Below are 12,018 nucleotides of genomic sequence, written 5' to 3'. Positions count from 1 at the left end.
TTTCCGGCACCTTGATTTCAGCTCACTGATATTCATTTCACTTCTGACCTCTAGAACTCTGATAGAATAACTTCCTGTAGTTTCAATCCACCAAGTTTGTTGTGATTTATTATAACAGTCACTGGAAACTAATACAAGAGAGTATCATGAAAACCCAGAGGAAGAAAGCAAAACTGCCAAATGATATTTTAAAGCCTGGTGACTGGGGAAGATGGCAGGGTAGAAAGCTCCAGGAATCAGACCATCCACCAAAACAACTATTGAACTGGTGGGAACTGTCTGAATCACCTATTTTAAAACTCCAGAAACTAACAGAACACTATGCAGCATCCAAACACTGACAATATTAAATGCAGGAGAGCTGGCAAAGAAACCAGATCTCTTATACAGCTGATGGGAATGTAAAATGGTAGAGTCATTCTGGAAAATAGTCTGGCAGTTTCCTGTAAAATTACCATGTATCCAACAATTGCATTCTTTGGCATTTATCCTAAAGAAATTAAAACTTATGACCCCCATAAACCAGTATGTGAATGTTCACAGCAGCTTCATTCGTAGTACACAAAACCTGGAAACAACCCAAATAGCCTTGAATAGGTGAATGGTTAAACAAACTGTACCATATTGGCAAATTAAATACCACTCTGCAATTAAAAATGAACAAACTTTGATACATGCCACAACTTTGGTGGATCTCAAAGGTATTATAATAATGAAAAAAACAATCTCAAAAGATTACTTACCGTGATCCAATTTTATGACAATCTTTTTTTCTCTCTCTCCTTAATTTTTTTAAATGTTACATTCAAAAAATATAAGAGGTTCCCATATAACCCCCACCCCCTCGCCCTACTCTGCCCATATCAACAATCTGTTTCATCATTGCGGGACATTCATTGCATTTGTTGAAATCATTCTGAAGCACTGCTGCACCACATGGGTAATGGTTTACATTGTAGTTTACACTCTCCCCCAGTCCACCTAGTGGATCTATATGACAATCTTAAGATGACAAAATTAAAGAAACGGGGAGTAGATTAGTGATAATCAGAGGTTAATAATGAGAGAGCGGACTGGTGTAACTGTGCAATGGTACCATGAGGGAGTGTATCAGGTTGGTGATGAATAATTTGTCTCTTTATTGTAGTTGTGGTTGCATAAATCAATGTATTCTAACATTGCAAAGAAGTGTGCATACATGCAAGTCAGTACAAGTAAAAGCTGGTGAAATCTGAATAAGTTCTACAGTCTACTTAATGGCATTGTACCAATGTCAGTTTCTTGCTTTTAACATTATATTGTTGGTATGTAAGATGTATTGGGTGATGTTAGGCAAGGCTACATGAGACATTATTTTTAATTATTTCCAAATAAAAAGATTTTTGAAAATCCATTTATATGCTTCCTATAAGAAACACATTTTACCCGTAGACACAGGTAAGTTGAAAGTTAAATGATGTAAAAGATATGAAATGCAAACAATAAGCATAAGAAAACTGGTGCAGCTACATAAACATGAGAAAAAGAAGACTTCAACAAAGAGTATTCTAATAAATTGAGTAACACTACATAGTGACAGAGGAGAAATTTTCCAGAAAAACAGAGCAATCATAAAAACATAAGTAAATAATGGCAGAGCATCAAAATTCATGAAGCCAAATTAGTAGAACTAAAGGGATGAACAGACAAACCACAAGCTAAGTGAGACATTTTAACACTTCTTTCTCTGTAATTGAAAGGTCTCGTAAAAAACACATCAGTAATTATATAGAATATACAAATAATACTATTAACCACAGTGACCTAGTTGCCATTAATAGAATCCTACATCTATAAGACAGAATATACATTCGTTCAAAGTGCACATGGACTATTCACCAAGTTACATATTCTGAGCCATAAAAATCAGAATTTCTGAAATGTTCTCTGGTCACAAAACAATAAAACTAGAAATTAACAAAACTAAGATATCTAGAAAACTGCCAAGGAGATGGAAATTTTAAAACACGCTTTAAAATTATTCAAAGTTCAGAAAATATATCAGAAGAAAAATTAGGAAATATTTTAAACAATAATAACAAAAAGAGAATATATCAAAAATTGTGGGATGTGGCTAAAGCACTACTTACACAGAATTGCCTATGTTAGAAAATAAGAAATTATTAAAGTATCAATGATCAACCCTAAAGAGACTGAATAAGAAGCATAAACTGCCTGGGGCATACTTTTATGGAACATGAATGTGTTCATGTGATGATGGAATGTTATCTCAGTGAGCGGAGACCCACACAATAACCAACATAATATTAAATTCCCATTCAGAGAAGTCCTGCTACATTATTTAGTAGAGTGGCAAGAATCTCTAGAGTACACAAGCAGCATCTAGTGGAAGAGGACAGATCAATATGCCAGGCCCTTGATATTAATCCTTATACTTATGAAAATTATTTTTGTAAAATCAAAACTTAGCCTAGTGCTCTACATTCCTAAGAGTTACCTACTGAACACCTCCTTGTTACTTAAATGTGGCCTCTCTCTGAGCCAAACTCAGCATGTAAACACACTGCCTTCCCCTGTGGCATGGGACATGACCCTAAGGGATAGGCCTCCCTGGCACCAAGGGATTATTACCAAGTGCCAACTAGTGATGCATTTGGGAAAAGACTTTAACCAAAAGGGGGAAATATTAAATATAAATAAGATTCTATGGCTAAGAAACTTCAAATTCAAATGGGAGTTTGTTCCAGAAGTTACACTTACACACATTTCAGAAAGAACTCAGTGACTGCCACAGTAAACAATGCCTCAGGCAGGGGTGCTCCTGAGGGCTCTAGAGACATCTGGACACTATAGGCAGGGCAGACAACCCCAGGAAATCAGCAACAGATCAGTATGCCTACCTTGGAAAGTAATAGTTCCCAAAAAATTACACTCACATTTATGGAGAAATCATTATAAAATAATGAGAAAAAATATAAGCAATTGCTGATTCTTGGTGAAGGATTTATGGGAATTCATTGTAACATCCTCTAAAATGTTCTGTAAACTGAAATTAAATCAAAATTTAAAGTTAATAAAGTAAGGAAAATAAACCAAAAAGAAAGCATATTATTCTTTCAGTTCAACTTTAAATTTTGACTTCAAGAACACTAAAAATTCTAATATATTTTACTAATATCAAATAGAGATAATCAGTCATCTTTGATTTTGTTAAAACAGAGACATAAAAAGTATTTCTTTACCTCACATTTGTTTAGGCATGCAAACTTTTATTTCTACAGTAAATGTAAAATTTTTTGAAAGATGCCTGGAGACAATCAGCTTGAAGAATTTGAATCCTTTGGTCACCATGAAGTATACTTTTGCCATTTTCTTTATTAGATTGTTTCACTTTTTTTTATGTTGATTTTTGAGGAATTCTTTATTCAGTCATTTATTAGACATAATTATCATGAACCTCTTTTTTCACTCTGTGGCTTTCATTTTAATCTCTTTTTGTGGATCTCCTGATGAACTTGCATTTGTATTGATAATAACAAATGTATTCATTTTTTCTTATTTGTAGTCCTGTTTAAGAAATTTTCCTATTGTCCATTTTATCTAAGTTGTCAAATGCATGGACATGAAGTTATTCATCAGATCCTCTGAGTGGTGCTCCATTTCAGTCAGGATGTTGACAGTCTGTGTTTTCTGTTTTGTTCCTTGGCTACATTTGTTCGTGGCTTATCAATTTAATATATCTTTTCAGAAAATTACTTTTGGTTTTCTTGTTCTTATCTAGTGTATTCATTTTTCTAATTCATTGATTTCTTCCCTATTTTTCCATCCACCTTTTAGAACTTAACATGCTATTATTTTTCTAAATGCTTAAGATGAAACTTAGATCAATGATTTTAAACTTTTCATTTATTCAAAAATATGTATAGAAAGCTATATATTTCCTTCAAAGTTGGCTTGAATGGCAACTGATAAATTTTCATACAGTATATTTAAGTATCTTATGAATAAAAATATTTTTATTTGCGTTTTCTTTCTTTTCCCCAGGGCGTATTTAAACATATGATATTTGATTTGCAAATATTTGGGGATTTTTCACCTTTTTTGTATCATTTATTTCTAGTTTATTTTTGTGATAAGAGCATACTTTCTGCATGATTTTAATCATTTCCAATATTTTAAAATGTATGGAGACTTACTTTATGATATCGACTTACTTTATTGTTCATCTGATTGAACAGTTTCTGAGATAAGTAATGTAAGATCTGCAACTGTGAAACACCAAATGTTGCCAGGAAACCACCAGAAGCTAGGAAGAGGCAAAGGCTTCCATGCTTAGACTTCCAAGGGAGCACAGTCTTCCAATGCCTTGATTTCAGACTTCTAGCCCACACACCATGAGAAAAGAAATTTCTCGTTTCAAGCCACCACATTTGTGCTACTTTAGGAGCCCAAGGAAACTGACACCTTCCAAATAGGTTCCAATCAATTTTTACACTCCATCAATGAGTTAGATAAAAATCCTCAACTTTGATGAGCAAAAGGAGGACCTGAAGGAGTACGAAGGCTTAGTCAATTGATACTTCCTCTGGACTCAGGCAGGTCACTGGAGGATGGCAGGCAACGCAGTGCATAACTCTTGTCTGGGTGTATCACCAACAACTGCTGAGCTCCCTGCCCAAGCTCTGGGAAACTGCTAGCTCAGAAACAACCAGATCCAGATTGACTCAACACAAAGTTTTCAGCAGCCTTTTCTTGTTTGTGTTTGTGCTAGCAAGACAAGCCCCTTATTGCAAATACCTGCTTATTTCACCAAATAGTGGGGTTTGAAATTTTATAGACAAGAATTTCTTTCTTTGCTGCTACAGAAAGAGTGAAAAATTAAGAGAATGAAAATGAGATATTTTCTTTTCTTCCTTTCCTTACAAATAACTCTCAGTACTGAATGTTAACAGTTCTAGGTTTCATTAATCCTGAGCCACTGTTAATGTGTTTGTGTTTGTTTGTGTGTTTGTTTTAGGGTCAAATCAAGCTTTTTCAGGCTCCAAAAAGCCAATCTACAACCAGCCCTTTTGGAGAGATTCTAAAGCTATACATAGGGAATGAGTTGACTTAGCAGTGAAAGGGTTTAGGGCTGACCCAGCAAAAGAAGGTGAGCCTTTCCTTCAGATGGGGTATAAGGAAGGCATACTGGTTTTCAGGTAAAGGGAAATAGCAGCATCTTGCCTGCCATGGTTTCCTATATGGTGAAACATCTGGAAGAAATCTATGGAAAATGGATATTAAACTAGGACCTTTGTGACTGAAACTGTTGGCAGTACATAGGAAGAGAGCTGATGTTCAGCTGGTATGCTCCAGAACAGCTGTAAGCCCTGTTAAAATTGGTAAATATTTGCTCCCCCCTCTACCAAGACCCTGGTCATCCTGGTTCACTGCCCTAAAGGCCTCTTCACAATGTAAGAAATACAGGGTTAATGGAATGACTTTCTACTACATGCTACAACATGGATGAACCTTTAAAACAACATATTGAGTTAAATAAGCCAGACCAAAGGACAAATATTGTATGATCTTACATATATGAAATAATGAGAATGTGAAAATTCATAGTCAGAAATAAGAATACAGTTTACCAAGGTCAGGAATGAGGGTGGGGAATATGGAGTTAATGATTAATTGGAATAGAGTTTCTGTACTATATGTTTGGGTAAGGGATGGTGACAACGGTAGCCGAGCATGAAATTTCTCAACACCACTGAATTGTATACTTGAAAGTGGTTACATTGGGGAGTTTTAGGTTGTATATGTTACCAGAATAAATGTTTTTTAAAAAACATAGAAAAGTACTACACAAAAGGTGAACCCTAATGCAAACTACAGACTATAGTAAATAACATAATTAGTAATATTCTTTTATCAATTGTAACAAAGGTACCAGACTAATGCAAAGGGTTAATAATAATAAGAAAACTGTATGTGTGAGGGTCAAGTGGGTAAATGGGAACTCTGTACTTTTTGAATGATGTATCCATAAACCTACAATTGCTCTAAATAATAATAATAACTCATAAGAAATATAGGATTAATCTCTGGCAAGCAGGATTCTGCTAGATCCTTGTATTGTACTTACCAGATGATGTCTGTTCTGAGCGGTGTTTCCATTTCAGACTATTCCCCAAGCATACAAATTGAGGCATTGTCATTGCTCTCCAGTGAATGACAGAGGACTGGGACAGGCCTCTCCTGTGTATCTTCCAACCATATAACTTCTAAGCAGGAACCATTACAGAGTGGTCCTGGTATGTCCTTGACTTCCAGCCCATCAGGCAAACTGCCTCAATTTTGACACCCAACACACAACTCCATTTGCCCCACTGCCCTGGTTGAACAGGCCCAAACCCTGGCAGGAAAGATCATGTACCTCATGAAAATGCTAAAACGTCAGGAGTAATTGCTTAGTAACAGTAAGAGCTGGCTCCTTGGGACTCTGCCTACCCAACCCAGGTAAGCAAATTCCAAAAGTTGCCCTTGAGTGATCAGTTCTGGGAATTTCAGCCTCTGCAAGACTTGGTTTTGAGAAAGCCATGTATTGAGGGAGAAAACAGGTGATTTGGGTAGTAATGGGGAGCAGAGGGACTGTGGCTTCACCAGCGTGGTAGACATTCCCTCTCGCATGAGACGGGGCCAGCCATAAGGATGCACAGACCCTAGGGATGCTTGGAAGGGAGTGAAGCATTCAGGGGAAACCTGTTGAATTTCACTTTTTCAATAGTACAATTTGCTCAAAATCCTCTGCACATTCATCTGTTGTGGGCATTAACAACATTAATTTTATTAATAAAATGAAAACTAGCACTTTTATAGTACTTAATTATGTGCTGGGCACCATTCTAAGTATTTTAATTCATTTGAATACCTTTAACTGCTATAACAATCCAAATTATTCATATGAGGGAATTGAATCATAGCAGTTACTTAAAATTTATGTGATAGAGCTGGCATTCAAACCGGGCATCCCAGCAACTGATCACACATGTTAACCATCTTGATACTCTCTTTCTCATCCAACTAAAACATTGGGTTTAAACAATTTAAATATGGCATTTCAAAAAAACAATCACCATGCCCTCTTTAATAATAAAGTTACTAAATAAATAAAAATCTTAGGCTGCACTTTAAGGGCTAAAGTTTTTAATGCAATTATTATTACAATTTTTAAAAACTGAAGATTTGGCACCATAAAAAGTATCACTAATTTAAGAAATTCTTCACGTTATCCAAGGACTACTGATAAAAAGTAAATGACTGTTTCCTCCACCAAATCAGGTCTCAGATCTCAGACAGGGCATTATATAACTAGTGACAACTTTATGGAATGAAAGATCACATCAAAAAATTCTAAAAATCAGATGATCATTTAGAAATTATTTAAATGATCTGATGCTACAACTTGATTTGCTGGCTTCACCAACCTAGTAGACTTACCCTCTCCCATGAAAGGAGGTCAGCCATAAGGCATAGACAGGCTCTAGGGATGGCTTGGAATGGAGCAAGGCATTCAAGGAAGACCTGTTGAATTTCACTTTTCTAGTAGTACACTGTTTCCTCCACTAAATCAGATCTCAGATCTCAGACAAGGCATTATATAGCTAGTGACAACTTCATTAAATGAAAGATCACAACGAAAATTTCTAAAAATCAGATGATCATTTGGAAATTAATAGAATTAATAATTAATAAAATTTATAAAGATGTATAGTCTAAAAATAAACCATAATGTAAACCATAATGTAACCAAAAATTTATAAAAGGTATAGTCAAAAATGTAAAACCATAATGTTAACCCTAATGGAACCAAGGTTAGTAGCTATGTTTCAATACTGCACATCAGTTGCTGCAAATGAAACATCCACTTGTAAAAAGACCATTGCTGGGGAAGGGAGAGAAGAGTTTAATGTTGGGTATATGGGAGTTCCTATATGTGACTTTACTGTGACCTAAAACTTTTTAAAAGACATAATAATAATTTTTTAAAAAGAATGCAGACACAGAGTTAAAAATGGAAGAGATTGCCTTGCCACTGTACGTACAGGGCAACACCTATTACTGTGAAGAATGACAAAATGTCAAAAAAATTTATGTTATTTTCATTTTTTTCATTCATCAATTTATTTTTTACTTGATTTTAGTTTTTCTAAATTATTATATATTCTATTTTTAATCTTTAAACCTACCATTACTATTTCATATTCCTACTAATTGAATCTGGCAAAATATTAGAATTCATTTTGAAGATGTTTTGGATCACAGAGGGATTCAACTATGGCAAGAGAGGAGAACTGAAGTAGGGTGTCATTGATGGGTGGAAGAGGGTTCTCCAGGGCATGAAGATAAGATACATAGATATATTCAGGTGTTCATTGGGTACTGACAAAGGGGACAGAGTTTCACATGACAACTGAGGGAGTGCTGAGTTCCCATTCTGGGAAATTCTGTCACATTCCCCAATGGAACAGCAACAATACTGCAAGTACAAGGGCAATGGCCAGTGAAGAAGGATGGTCCAATAATGGACCCTTGATACTAATGACAATTCTTATGAGACTGGTTGCTTAAAATTTCAACTAGGCATAGAGCTGCAGGGTGCCTAAGAGTTAACTCCTGAGAGCTTCCATGTTGTGCAAATGTGGCCACTCTCTAAGCCAAACTCAGCGTGTAAATGTATTACCTTCCCGCCAGCAAGAGGCATGACTACCCTTGCCCCTTACCCATTACTATCAAGCACTGGCTGGTGATGCAACTAGAAAATGACCTTGAGTAAAAGGGGGAAATGTTAAAGATAAATGAGTTTATATGGCTAAGAGAATTCAAGATGAGTCCAGAGGACATCAGAGGGGTCAGTCATGCTTACACACACCTCAGCAGGATCTCAGAGATAGCAAAAGTGGACACAACCCCAGGTAGTGCTGTTCCTGAGGGCTACGGAGACAACCAAGTCCTATGGTCATGAAAGATGACTCTGGAGTTCAGTGCCTCTCCAGTGGGCCCTACTTTGGAATTTGTATATAATGGAGTTGTACTCATTGTGACCTCTCTACGCATGCCTCCTCTGTACTTACTAAAACTGTGTTTGGCACTGGGGTTGGCACATGCTCAGGAGCTTTGAATCTCTGGATTATGTGCTAACTGGGCCCTGACCCTCAGCAGAGTTGCAATACCTACTCTCTGGTTCATTGGACTTACCGAGGTCAGCTAACAGGGAAGTGAGGATGGTCAACTACCATACCAGGGAACTGAGAATGTCTACAGCTGTAAGCAGGAGAATAAATAAAATGATCTGAGGAAAAATTGATGCTATAACTTAATTCATTTGGTGAGCAAATATATATATAATATTTACAGTATAGTTTATTCAGAAAATATAAGGTTATATATGTTTTAATTTTCATTGATGCACTGATTTATATATTAATTCATATTAACATACCAATTAATAAGTATTTAAAATATGAAACCTCTAAAAGACCATTGTGAATTGAGGTCAGCAGTGCAAGCAGTTGGAGAAGGACCTGTACTCAAAGCAGAGCTCATGAGAGTTACAGGGATGTGCATGAAGTAAGGAGCAGCCTCCCCCAGGCCCCCATCTCTGCTCCCTCCCATCCTGACTGACATTAGATGTTCTCTCAGCCAAGTGAACTGGCTCAGAACCAGAGTTGATTGAATATTGAAAAACTATGATATTTATTTTGCATTAAGTTTGACTTTAAACATCACATGATGGTAAATATACTCTGAGTCTACCTGCCTCATAGATCAGGCAGAGAGGACACAAGAATCAATTGAATAATCTCTTAAAATGTAGAACCTTCATTCCATGGTTCCTACTGCAATGAAGACAAAATGCTAGTTTTTTAAACATGGTTTATACGATCCTGCCTGACCTTAGGCTGCATTTTCTGCATCTACCTTGGCTTCTCATCTTCTTGATGTTCATGTTACAAGGGCTCCCAGGCTTTCTCAAAGATTCTAAAAAGTAAATCTCTTTCCTTCTTTTGGTATTTCTACCCACTCTAATTCTACCTGGAATGTTTTCCTGCCTTACTATATTCCCTGGAAAATGTCCGTTAACCCTTCAGATTTCAACTCAAACATAGCTGCTAAAGGAAAATTCCTTGCTCGACTTCCTCCCCCTCTGCCCCCATTCCTAACACCCTCTGATGGGTTACAAACTCCCCTTGCTCATTATGCTTTTCCTCTCTAGCTCCTTTTGTAGGTATAATTAACCCTTTATTCCCATATTAAGATGCATAATATCAGTCTCCACTGTTAACTGGAAATTAGGCAGAGTTTCGGACTTAACATTTTATCACCAGGGTCTAGAATCTTTTCAATAAACAGTAGCATTGCTATAGAAGTTAATGTTAAATAACCTATAGCACTGTTGATTGATGACAAAAATATTTGCTGAATAACAATAATTAACATTAGTTCTGTGCTTACCAGGTGTCATACTTGGCAGGCAATTCTTACATATTTTCCCTCTGTTAATCCTCACAGCTTACGACTTCTGATTTCTGTAACCCTGCAGCAACCAGCAATTAAATTTTAAAAGTGACTTTTTTTAAAGCGAGTACTCATTTTGTTGAAATCAAGAGATAAGTAAATTTGTAAAAACTATTCCGTTCCCAAGCACTGTAATGGAAGCCATCTTATTTAGAGATTGAATAGAGACCAGAACAGAACATGAAAGTAGTCTAATTGGTGTATGTGAAAATGAAGGAAGAAGGGAAAGCACAGGGAATGGATTGTTGAAAAAGAAGACCCTCTAGAAGCAAGAGAGCAAACATTGTCTAAAACATACTGGATTGAGGCACATACTATCACATTGTAAAATGGGGATTAACCTTGGAAGCAATTTTTAATCTGTAGCCGTACTGGTTCCCAGAGGAATGTAATCGATCCCAAATGAAAGTGTCTGTACTCGTCATCATAGTATGAGGGACAAACTTTATGCTTTGAAGGAAGGAGAGGAAAGACATGCTTTATACAAGCAAAGATCTGTGGAGCCCTGGTCTGGAGGAGGCTTCACTTAGCCAGAAATGAAAGGAGAGGAAACTCACTCTACGAGTCCAATATCACATCCTTTTGATGTCTGCCTCACCTTCTTTTCACCTCAGAATTTTCATCGTTCCGATCCCAATATTCTACTCATCTGACTTTTGTTCTTACTCTTAGGCACTTGTTATTGCTCTACAGCCACAACACTTTGGTCATGCAGCTCAGTGACGTTGGAGATACAGGCTGAACTAAACAAAAAACATCTTTTCTTGGGCTCATAGGATGGTGGGACTGACCTAGAAACGGTGCAGCTGACAGCCCTCACCAGCTAAGTGAAACAGCCAATGAGCTGGACCCTGGGGAAGAGGAAAAAAAGCCACATGTATTTTTTATATACGTTTTCTTATCAACCTCGGAGATAGAAATGACACCTGACGTCAGAAAAGCTTGTATCTCATATAAGGAGATATTTAAGATTGAGAATCTAATTGGTGTTTGAACTTCAGAAAGTTTCCTTTTATAAAGTCTCTGATGGCAGGGAAGATGTTTAACAGAGTTTCTATTGGCTCCCAGAAGATAGCAATGTCAGGAGTCAGGTCTATATAATCCCTTCCTGCTGTCGGAGCCCACTTTAAGGGCCTGGAGGAGACCTTACATGGTTTTAGGGAACTGAGGCTGTGAACTGAAGACAAGGGGATAACAATTGCCATGAATGGACACTGCTTTCTCCAGGGACTTATCTTTCTCCTCTCCATTATCCTGGTGGATGGTCAAGGTAAGCATAACCTCAATTCCTAAGATCAGAAGAGACACTTGATGCCTGGGCTTTAGAAGATGATCCCTGGGATTATAAAGAGAAAGCCTCTATATTGACCATTTGATTTTGACCAAATGTGATCCTTAGTGACAGTGAATGTTGATTTCTCTCCTCTGGAGTCTCTGCTTTCCACAATCAGCAGCGAC

General features: G+C 36.8%; 2 pseudogenes; one reads left to right on the top strand and one right to left on the bottom strand.

Annotated features, from left to right (window-relative positions):
* Nucleotides 1–10,985, bottom strand: part of LOC131274720 (antigen WC1.1-like) — a 28,864-nt pseudogene extending 17,879 nt beyond the window's left edge.
* A 778-nt stretch (nt 10,986–11,763) lies between these two features.
* Nucleotides 11,764–12,018, top strand: part of LOC105744224 (antigen WC1.1-like) — a 67,161-nt pseudogene continuing 66,906 nt past the window's right edge.

This window comes from Dasypus novemcinctus, chromosome 20 (assembly GCF_030445035.2).
Source record: "Dasypus novemcinctus isolate mDasNov1 chromosome 20, mDasNov1.1.hap2, whole genome shotgun sequence".
Taxonomy (NCBI): Eukaryota; Metazoa; Chordata; class Mammalia; order Cingulata; family Dasypodidae; genus Dasypus; species Dasypus novemcinctus.
The sequence above is the reverse complement of the archived record's forward strand: the minus strand, read 5'-3'. Positions and strand labels throughout refer to the sequence as shown.